We start from the raw sequence: 9,560 nt of genomic DNA, 5'->3' as shown, positions 1-9,560 counted from the left end.
GGGAGGCGGGCGCGGCCCTGGCGGGAAGGCGCCCCGCTCGGCTTCGCTGCGTCCGGCCCCCTGGGGCCCTGCGGGGGAGCCCGAGCCAAGCGCTGTCTCGGGGGCCCGAGGGAGGCGTGTGGAATCGGTGGGGGACGCGGTCCACCAGCCGGACCTGGGGGACCATAGCACACCCGCGCAAGTTTGGAGAATTGCTGATCCAAAATCTCTAAATGGGAGAAGAGGAGGACTAGGAAATCGGTGGTGTGGGCTCCACACGCAGCCATGGCAGGCGCTTCGTACCTGCCCTCAACGAGGAGGATTCAAAGTCTGACTTCAGGTGGGCCGGCGCCACAAAGCCATCTGGAAGGCACCTCTTTTATCTGCGCCTGGGAGGCAGCCACCGTGACACTAAAGCTTTGTTTTGGTTGCCCCGGGCGCACACCTGTAAACTCTGAAGTGCAGTCTTGAAAAACAAGGTGCCCATAGGTTTGGAGGTTTGATTTCCAGACTCCATTAAGAGAGAGAAGATTCAATTTTTGTCATTGATCTCAAAGTTGACGTTGTTTTACTTGCACTTGCCGTGAATTTACAGTCGTAATCCCGAATACTGTGCTTCAGAAGTGAGCAGAAACTAGGCAGAAATAAGGAAGAAAGGGATATAAAGGTTATGCAACATACCCCTGCCAGGCCACCAACCGGGCTGACAGTTTTTAAGAGGAGCCTCAGATTATCCCCTAGTCTGCAGCCAGGGACACAGGATCCTTTTGGGAAAGAAGAAATTACAATGAGTAATGGTTATCCTCACTGTAAGCCAGGCTCCGTGCTAACCAGTTTCCATGCATTTATTCCATTCTCACAGCAACCTTTCATGTCACCTTTCCTTAGTTTTATTCTAAGTAGGCAAATATGCTGAGTGTGATATACACAGCTACCACTTTTCCATTAGAAGAAAGGGAATGGATAGGATGGAGAATTATGCAAACAAGGCATTTTGAAAGTGACTATTTAAGCCATACAGTTCCAAATCTAGAACTGTCTGGGAACGTACAGTCAGGAAACAGATAAGGGTTGTGAGATCCAGCTTACAGTTATTAACTTCCTTCTGCTGCTCTCACAATAAGTAATGCTGAACCAAGACTCAACCCCAGCTCTCCTGATTCATAATCCAGCTTTCTCTCCACCACTCCAAGACCCTCTCTTTTACACATCGTCGTCCAATCCCCTGCTCCAGGCAAGTGTATCTCTTCCCTAGAGAAAGGAGCCATATAATTACTCTGGAGAGCGAAGGACACGTCTTGTTTTATGCTCTCCCTCCCACCCCAGTAATGGGGATCAAACCCAGGGGCCCTGCAGCACTGAGCTACATCTCCAGCTACCCTATCTGGCAAGGTAGGATTCTGCCAAATTACCCACAAAGAACTCAAGTTTTGCAATGTACCTGTTGCAGCCTTCCTCAGTGCTAGGATTGCAAGGTGTACCACTACGCCTAGCTTGTTTTTTTATTTCTAGTTTTGTTGTTTGCTTGTTTCATTTTGCAGAAAACAGCACCCAAGGTCAGCTGGTGCAGTTCTTAACACTAGACAAAAAATTAGTAATCATTCCCATTTTCAGAGAACTGAAATCAGTGTGTCCCAAGACTACAGTGATCAAAGGAACCAGCACATAAATTCCATGAATATTATGTGGGAACATGGCTGCATTTCTTTGAATGCCTCTGGTGCATAGTCACTATACTTTTTAAGAACACTACTCTTATTAGCTGTAGTTACTCTAACTGTAAAATAAAGTCTTAGGCAAGTTATTTTAACCTCCTGAGCCATTTTCACTGTCAAACAGATTAAAAAAAAAAAAATCCCTTTCTTAGAATGATGTTGGACTAGATGAGACAGTATATTTGTTCTTTTTAATCTTTACATTTCTAATTTATGTAAGCTATTATTATTATCATCAGCCAAGAATCAACCAAGTAAAAAGAAAATCACTCAGGCAGAGTTATACTAGTTATCCTTTCCTTCCAGAGTCTTGAACTACTAGTAATTGCAAAATCCTTTCAAGAGAATACCATATGATAAGGGACTCTGGAGAAAGAGAGGCATATTCATCTCATTTCTGGGAACCGAACATGAAGGAAAGAATGTGGGTGAGTTATGCTTATGACCTCCGTGACTTTGAGGAGATACAGGAAAAATATAAACTCTGTGGCATCATAATGATAGCTTGGATATATACAGTTCTTATCCTCCCAAGACTTCAAAGTGCTTTCATATAAGCACTCGTGTATATTATCTCATTTATCACCTCAGCATCTCTGGAATAGTAAAGACAGATATAATTATCCCCAAGTTGCAGATGGGAAAAAACAAGGAGTAAGAGAAGTTATTGTTCTTAGTGGTAACACAAATTGAGCTTTTAAAATCTCACTCCCAAGCATTCTTTGATAAACTTTGCTACTCTCTTTACACATGCATACACATACACATGTCTGATGATTGCTTTCCTTCAAAATTTGTTCTTCCTCCTACTTCCCGTATTATTTGTTAGCGGCACTCATTATCTGGTTGTTCATACTGGAAACCTAGGGTCATAAATTCATTTCTCCCTTTTCCTCTCTCTCTCTCTCTCTCTCCATCAAGTCTACCAGCATCTCCTAAAATACATTTCAATTTCTACCTCTTTCCCTTTGCCTCCTGCTGTGGTTTGGATGTGACTTGTCTTCCCCAAAATTCATGTTGGAATTTGTTATCCAGTGTAACAGTATTGAGAGGTGGTAGGACCTCTATGAGGTATTTGGGTCATGAGAATTCTGATAAAGGGATCCTCATAAGGGATTAATGCCTCTCTAGTGGCACTGAGTTAATAATTCTTGGAAAAGTGTGTCTCCCCTCGTGTAAGGTTAGGTTAGTTTCTGACAGCAGATTGCTATCAGGTGAGGCCACCACTCATGGTTTGTCTCTTCTTTATGTGCCCTCTTCCACATTTCTCCATATTATGGTGCAGCACAAGAGACTCACTAGAAACCAAGTAGATGCCAGTACCATGCTCTTTGCCTTCCTACCATCCAGAACCATGAACTCAAATAAACCTGTCTTTATAAATCATCCAGTCTCTGGGTAATCTGTTATAGCAACAGAAACTGACCAGGACATTTCCATTGTGCCTTTCTTTAAGCCACCATTACCTTTTGCCTCTGGCTGTCCTAACCAGCCTCTCTGCTTCTGCACTTGTCCCCACTGCCTTGCCCTGAACATAGTGCCATTCAGAGCAAGCTACAAAAAACTGGATAACATATGATGTTACCCCCTTACTCAAAACTCATTCATTTCTTCCCATCACCTCAAATAAAAACTGAGCATCCTCTGTATCTTACAAATCCTCTGCCACCTGGATTTTGTACCATCATCTTCTACTACAGAGCCCCATTTATCTTCTTTACAGCATCTTTCATCAGAAGTGCTTCGTGAATCTCTCCCTTCCTCCCAATCTGGGTATCTCCTACTGGGACAATAACTACCTGTCACCAGTTTCTCCCAGGTACCACCTACTTACTGGCTGTTTCCAGGCAAGTTTCTAATTTTCTGTGCCTGAATTTCCCCTGTAAAATTGGAGTAATAATACTTATCTCAGGGTTTCATGGACATCTTACATAAATTAATAAAAATAAAATGCTTAGAGCTGTGTCTAACACACAGTAAGTAGTTAATAAATGATAGTATCATTTTTAATTGGAATTTAGATTCAATCTGCCTGTTACCTGTTATCTGCAATTACATTGCAGGCTTCTTTAACTTTCTGAGTTTGACTTCCTTATCTATACAAATGGATATAATATTATCGACCTGGAATGCTTGTTGAAAGACCTAGCACAGCACCTTGCTGGCATATACTAGGGACTCATAAAATGTTTGCTTCCTGTCTACTTTTCTATATACAATATCTGCATCTACTTGCGTATATTGAGAGAGTGGCTTGGATCATGTCTGAGGTTCTTTCCAGCATTGAGGGTTTGTTTCCATCCTGATTGTGTGTGTAAAGAGCAACTAAGGCCAATGGAATCTCCCTTGAAGAAAGCCAAGTGGTCATGAGGCAACGAGTTGTCAGGAAACAGGGTTGTTAAGAGTTAGGCAGGCAAGCTCAGCAAGGCTATTTCAGTCTGCATAGTGGGAAGGTGGTGCCGACTCCACTGTCTGGCAAAAAATCTGAGCAGATGGGGTATTTATAGGCACTTCTCAAAGATTTCAGCTCAGTCAGAAAGGATGCTGGGGAGAAAGTTGGACTGATGAGTAGGAGGCAAATGAACTGCATCTTCTGCCAGCCTTCCTGAAACAGGTCTGAACATTTGAGGAGCTGTGTTTGATAGCAGAGTACCTAGGGAGAGCTGCAGTTCTCTAGACTGATGAATTGTAACCCAGCTTTCAGGAAATGTTCAATCAAATCCACCTGCAGGGCTGGGGATACAGCTCAGTGGTAGAGCACCTGCCCAGCATCGTGAGGCCCTGGGTTTACTCCCCAGCACCAAGGGTAAAAAGCAAAAAGCAAACGAACAGGAATCACCTGGAAATGCAGCTGCTTTTGCTTCCTCCCTGGTGTGTAGATTTCATAGATGCAACCTGTGTTCAAAAACCAGGTATTCAAATGTAGGTGATGCTGTGGCTACAGATTGAGAAACACTAACCTAGAGCCACCTAGAGGCACATTACAAGGGAAGTAACCTGGTGCTGACCAGGGAAGCAAATCCATAAATAACACTCTAAGGCCAGACATGGCAGCATATTAGGGAATCTTAGCACTCAGGAGGCTGAGGCAGGAGGGTCACAGTGAGTTTGGGGCCAGCCTGAGCTACATAATTACTTCAAGGCCAGCCTGAACTATATTGTGAGAACCTGTCTCAAAAAACAAACAACCCAAAACATATAGGGCACTCTAGAGCTTTGGCATGGTAGAGAAGAAGATGGGCTCTTGGAACCAGAGCTGGTTTGCTGAGGACAAGAGGGGGACTTTTTAATGTTGCCACCTGTGTTCATGCCAGGCTGCTTCCCCTTCCCTGCCTGCCCACCATCCCATGTTCAGCCTCTCCCATTCACAAGTAAGGCTGGGCAAAGTTAAAGAAAATCAGCTTTAAAACAAGCCAGAATATTAACCTAGTCAGAAATGTATATGATTGGCCCCAAACTCACCCTAGGACCCAGAAAGTGGTCAGGAGTCACCCACTGGAAACCTCAGAAGGTCTTTTTGCTTAGTACTATTAATCCCAGTGAAAACGTGTCTGAAAATTAGTTGCCTCTTATATATTTCTGACTCAAGTTCTCTCAAAGACAAATTTAACAGGATAGCTAACATAGTTGTACTACTGACTTCTATCGCTTTACTGAAAGGACCAGTTAATGATTACTTATTTGATCAATCTTGCATGTCTCTATTTGTTTCCCTGAGAAACCACTTTGAACCTATCAATACGTAATACAACAACCATTGTTAATTTCCTACCACTTTGTCTGTAATTCAGTATTGCTTGTATTGTTCTTACACTATTTTGTAAATGGATGTCTGTTTGTTAATGTTTTCCTTCTTTTATTTTTAAAATAAATTTTAAAAAAAATTGTAAAAAGATAAATTTAACCTATGTGAGAGGAAAAATATATTTCTTCCTTTCTATTAAAAATGCTTTATCGTGTCAAATTCCATTATTATTTTAAAAGTTTAAACTTTGAAGTAGTCTTTTGCTCCGAAGCAAACTTTACTTAATCCAAACTGTTAGCAAGAAAGTAGATGAATATCCATCACTTTATCTGATGGGAAATGAAATATCATAATCTTTCAAGTAACCCATCTTTATATATTAAAGATTATTCATCAATTTTGAGACTCCTTTCTGATCAAATTTAAAGATGAAAGTAGACCTTTTTGATGCAGTTAAATAGGCCAGTTTAAAATAGGCATACAAGCTGAGTGATGGGGCACATGTCTGTAATCCCAGCTACTTAGGAAGATCCTGAGTACATTGAAGGCCAGCCTCAGCAATTTAGCAAGACCCTGTCTCAAAGTAAAAGGACTGGGGACATACTTCAGTAGTAGAGCATCCCTAGGCCCCCTATCAGAAACCCCCTACCTACCTACATGAGCAAAACATGTATGAATTCAGTGCAGACTCAAAAATGTGACCCAGCTTTTTTTTAAATAATACTATTAGGCAAAGACGTAAGCCTTTATCAGTTTACCCGCCCTAATTTACATGTACACTCAAATAAAAACCTGTATTCTGTGATATCATGAGTACAAATAATCCTGTCATAACATTTTCTTTTGTTTATAACTCTTCACCTTATCTTTTTCTTGTTCCTAAATAAAGTGTGTGTTTATTCATGTTTTTAAAAGCATAATAATCATCCAAGCAGGTACTGAACACAGTACACTTTAACCTTGTTTTTCTGAGCGTTTGCCTGAATCCACTGGGGTTTTTTTCTCCTTTCATTGAAATTACTTTTCTTCCTATTTTTCTGTCCCTCATAAACCTGTATCACAAAAATTTGCATCCAACACTCATATTATTCCTTAGAATTTTGTCCTTATAGCTTTGTGAATGTTTTCTTTTTCATTTTCTAAAATGACATGCGAATCAGGCAAGCATATCAAATTTAAAATGGCAATTTGAAAATCATATTTTTAAAGTAATAAACACAATTTTAAATTAAATTCCCATCATCTTTTTATACCATATAATTAATCTGATGAAATACCTAATAAATTTATTATAAAGCATTACCTATTTAAGTTATGTAATATGTAATAAAAACACGAAGTAACTCATCAAAAATATAGTAATGGTAAATGCTACTGAATTAAACCTAAGTGTAGCAATATAGGAGATGTTTTTAATAATCTTAGTGTACTCTCTTTCCCCTGTAATTCAAATGAGTAGCTGTAGTTCTTTTTAAAAAAATAAGAACCCAAGCTAATACCAGTCCAACTGACATTCTTTCTCTTTGACAAGATTATGGAAGACTAAAGATTAAGATAATTTCCTTGTTTTCTATGATGCTTTTATGCAAAAATGATGATTTGCATAATTTCTTTTGGGTCTCAATTGAATTTCTAAAGCTATTTTTTCAAAGGAACTTCCACATGTCTCCAGTGTACACCATCTGTCTCATCTCTCTTTCTCCCTTTTTTTCAAGTATTACAATTATCTTGTAACAGGAGCTGTCAAATCTTTATTCCCCACGGATTCTTTCTTTTGATAAATGAAAAGGAACTGTATACACTTGTACATGTAGTTGTGTGAATGTGACGGCTGGGTTAAGGAAAGGTTAGATGTTCAAAGCAGTTGTGGCTAAGTTGACATTTTGGAAGAAACGTGATCAGGTGAGATGGCTAGAGTTTTCGAATCTTATTCTTTACTCTGGGAAAATGAAAGAATGTTTAGCCAAATGGCCTAGGGGAGTGGCATACAGCAAGGAAGAAATGACAAGTAGTTTTAGTACAGGTTCTGTGGCCCAAAGAAGAAAGCAGCAGAGGAAATAAGGACACAAAGAGGAAGGGCTTCCTTACAGGCTGCAAATTGCTTCTAAGCCTATAGGCATTTGCAAATGGTTCCTGCTTTTACTGGGGAATCGGGTTTTATGTTTACATAGTAAATGTATACTCAGCAGGAACTTCCAGGAAATAATGAGCTTCCAAGAAAAAGCCCATATTGAAATATTATTTAGAAAAAATCCTGCCAAAAAACACTAAAGAGTCTTTTTGAAATTGAAGTTCTCGAGGAAATGCAATAGATAGAATTTAACTAGTATTCAGAAATTACAACCCATATATTTTATAGCATTTCATAAAAATTTACTTGCCACTTAATTCAATTTGTAGAGATCCAGTTACTGAAATCTACTAAGAAGCTACAAAACATGGTTAAAGCTTCACTTATTCAGAATCTTTAAGAAATGGGTCATTCTGGAAACCCAACTTTTACATAAAAACATTTGAGATATAGTTATATCCCTGACTTTCAAAATAGAGGACAGAGAAGAAAATTAACATTTATAGACAATGTTGGGCCAACATTACAGTTATTATACAAATAAAGTGGTTTGAACTTTGGGGTCAGACTGACTTGGGTTTGAGTCCTAGATTTTTTATTTAAGTGAATTCAAAAAAATTATTTTAGCCAGGCATAGTGGCACACATCTGTAATCCCAGCACTCTGAGAGGCTGAGACAAGAGGATCACAAGTTCAAGCCCAGCCTGGGCAACTTAGAAACGTTGGCAAGACCCTGTCTCAAAATAAAAAATAAAAAAGCTTGGGAATGTGGTCCAGCATGAAAGCTCTGGGTTCAATCCCCAGTACCAATTTAAAAAGGAAAGATAGAAGGCTGTGGAAAAAATCCTTTTACTCCTCTTTAACTTCTGTGAGCCTCGTTTCATATCTGTAAAATTGAGCTGATGCTACCTACACCTCATAGGCTAAGGCTTGAAAGTGCTTTGTGCATTATCATGGTACTTAGAAAGTAAAGCTTACCTGGTCTTAGTAGTATTACTATTAGTATTATTAATAGTAGTGTTAGTACTGGCATGATTATTGTACATTGAAGTATTTAGTATCGTTTTTTCTTAGTAATTACAGAATTCTATATTTTTAGATCTTATTATCTTTGGTGATTTTCTCTTTTTTTTCCTCTTTGTAGAGGCACCAGAAGCTGCCCAGATCTTTTTATGGTGCTAGTTGGTCACAGAGGAGGAAGAGTCCATTAGGCCCATACAAGCACACTGCGTACACGTCAGCACCTGCCCTCTCTAAGGTGTCCCTAACTCCACACCCATCTTCCATGTACTTCATCCCCACTGCAAGAATCTGATCCTGATGTTTTTATTGTTGTTTTGGTAGCACTGTGGGATGAAATCAGGGCCTTTGCACTAAGCTACATCCCAGCCTAGCCCTTTTAAAATTTTCTACTTTAAGACAAAGTCTCACTAAGTTGCCCAGGCTGAACTCAAACTTGCAGTCCTCCTTTGGTGCAGTACTGAGGATGAAAACCAGAGGCTCTTTACCATTGAGCTACAACCTCAGTGATTTTTTATTTTGAGAAAGGGTCTCACAAAGTTGTCCAGAAAGGCCTCCAACTTGTGGTCCTCCTGCCTCAGCTTCCTGTGTAGCTCAGATTACAGAGCTGTACCACTGCACCTGGCTGACCCAAAGTCATACACATTCTTGGCCAGCAATATCCTCCTACATTTGGAACCTTCTCACTTAATCTTCACCCTTGCATTTTTACCTTTAACCTTTCTTGGGCAGATATGTATATATCTGATATATATAGATATATAGATATATATGATATAGGATATATTATATATCACATATTACATATGATATATATTATATATCATATAGTATATATGCTATTCTATATCATATATTACTTACTACATATTATATGTATAAATATATAGAGAGAGGGAGAGGGTTTTTTTCCTCAGCATGTTAATTACTTCTGCTTCTTTTTTTTTTGGTTTTTCTCCGGTACCGGGAACCGAACTCATGACCTTGCGCTTGCCAGGCAGGCGCTTTGCCACTGAGCTAAATCCCCAGC

The 9,560-nt window shown here is 39.6% G+C and overlaps 1 long non-coding RNA gene across 2 annotated transcripts in view; it reads left to right on the top strand.

Moving 5' to 3' along the window:
• The window catches only part of LOC106148353, a 114,270-nt gene that overhangs the window by 1,063 nt on the left and 103,647 nt on the right, over positions 1-9,560 (top strand). The gene's annotated exons all lie outside the window — the stretch shown is intronic.

This window comes from Chinchilla lanigera, unplaced genomic scaffold (assembly GCF_000276665.1).
Source record: "Chinchilla lanigera isolate Chin_1 unplaced genomic scaffold, ChiLan1.0 scaffold00002, whole genome shotgun sequence".
Lineage (NCBI taxonomy): Eukaryota > Metazoa > Chordata > Mammalia > Rodentia > Chinchillidae > Chinchilla > Chinchilla lanigera.
Note: the sequence above shows the minus strand (reverse complement) of the source record. Positions and strands in the feature narration are given on the sequence as shown.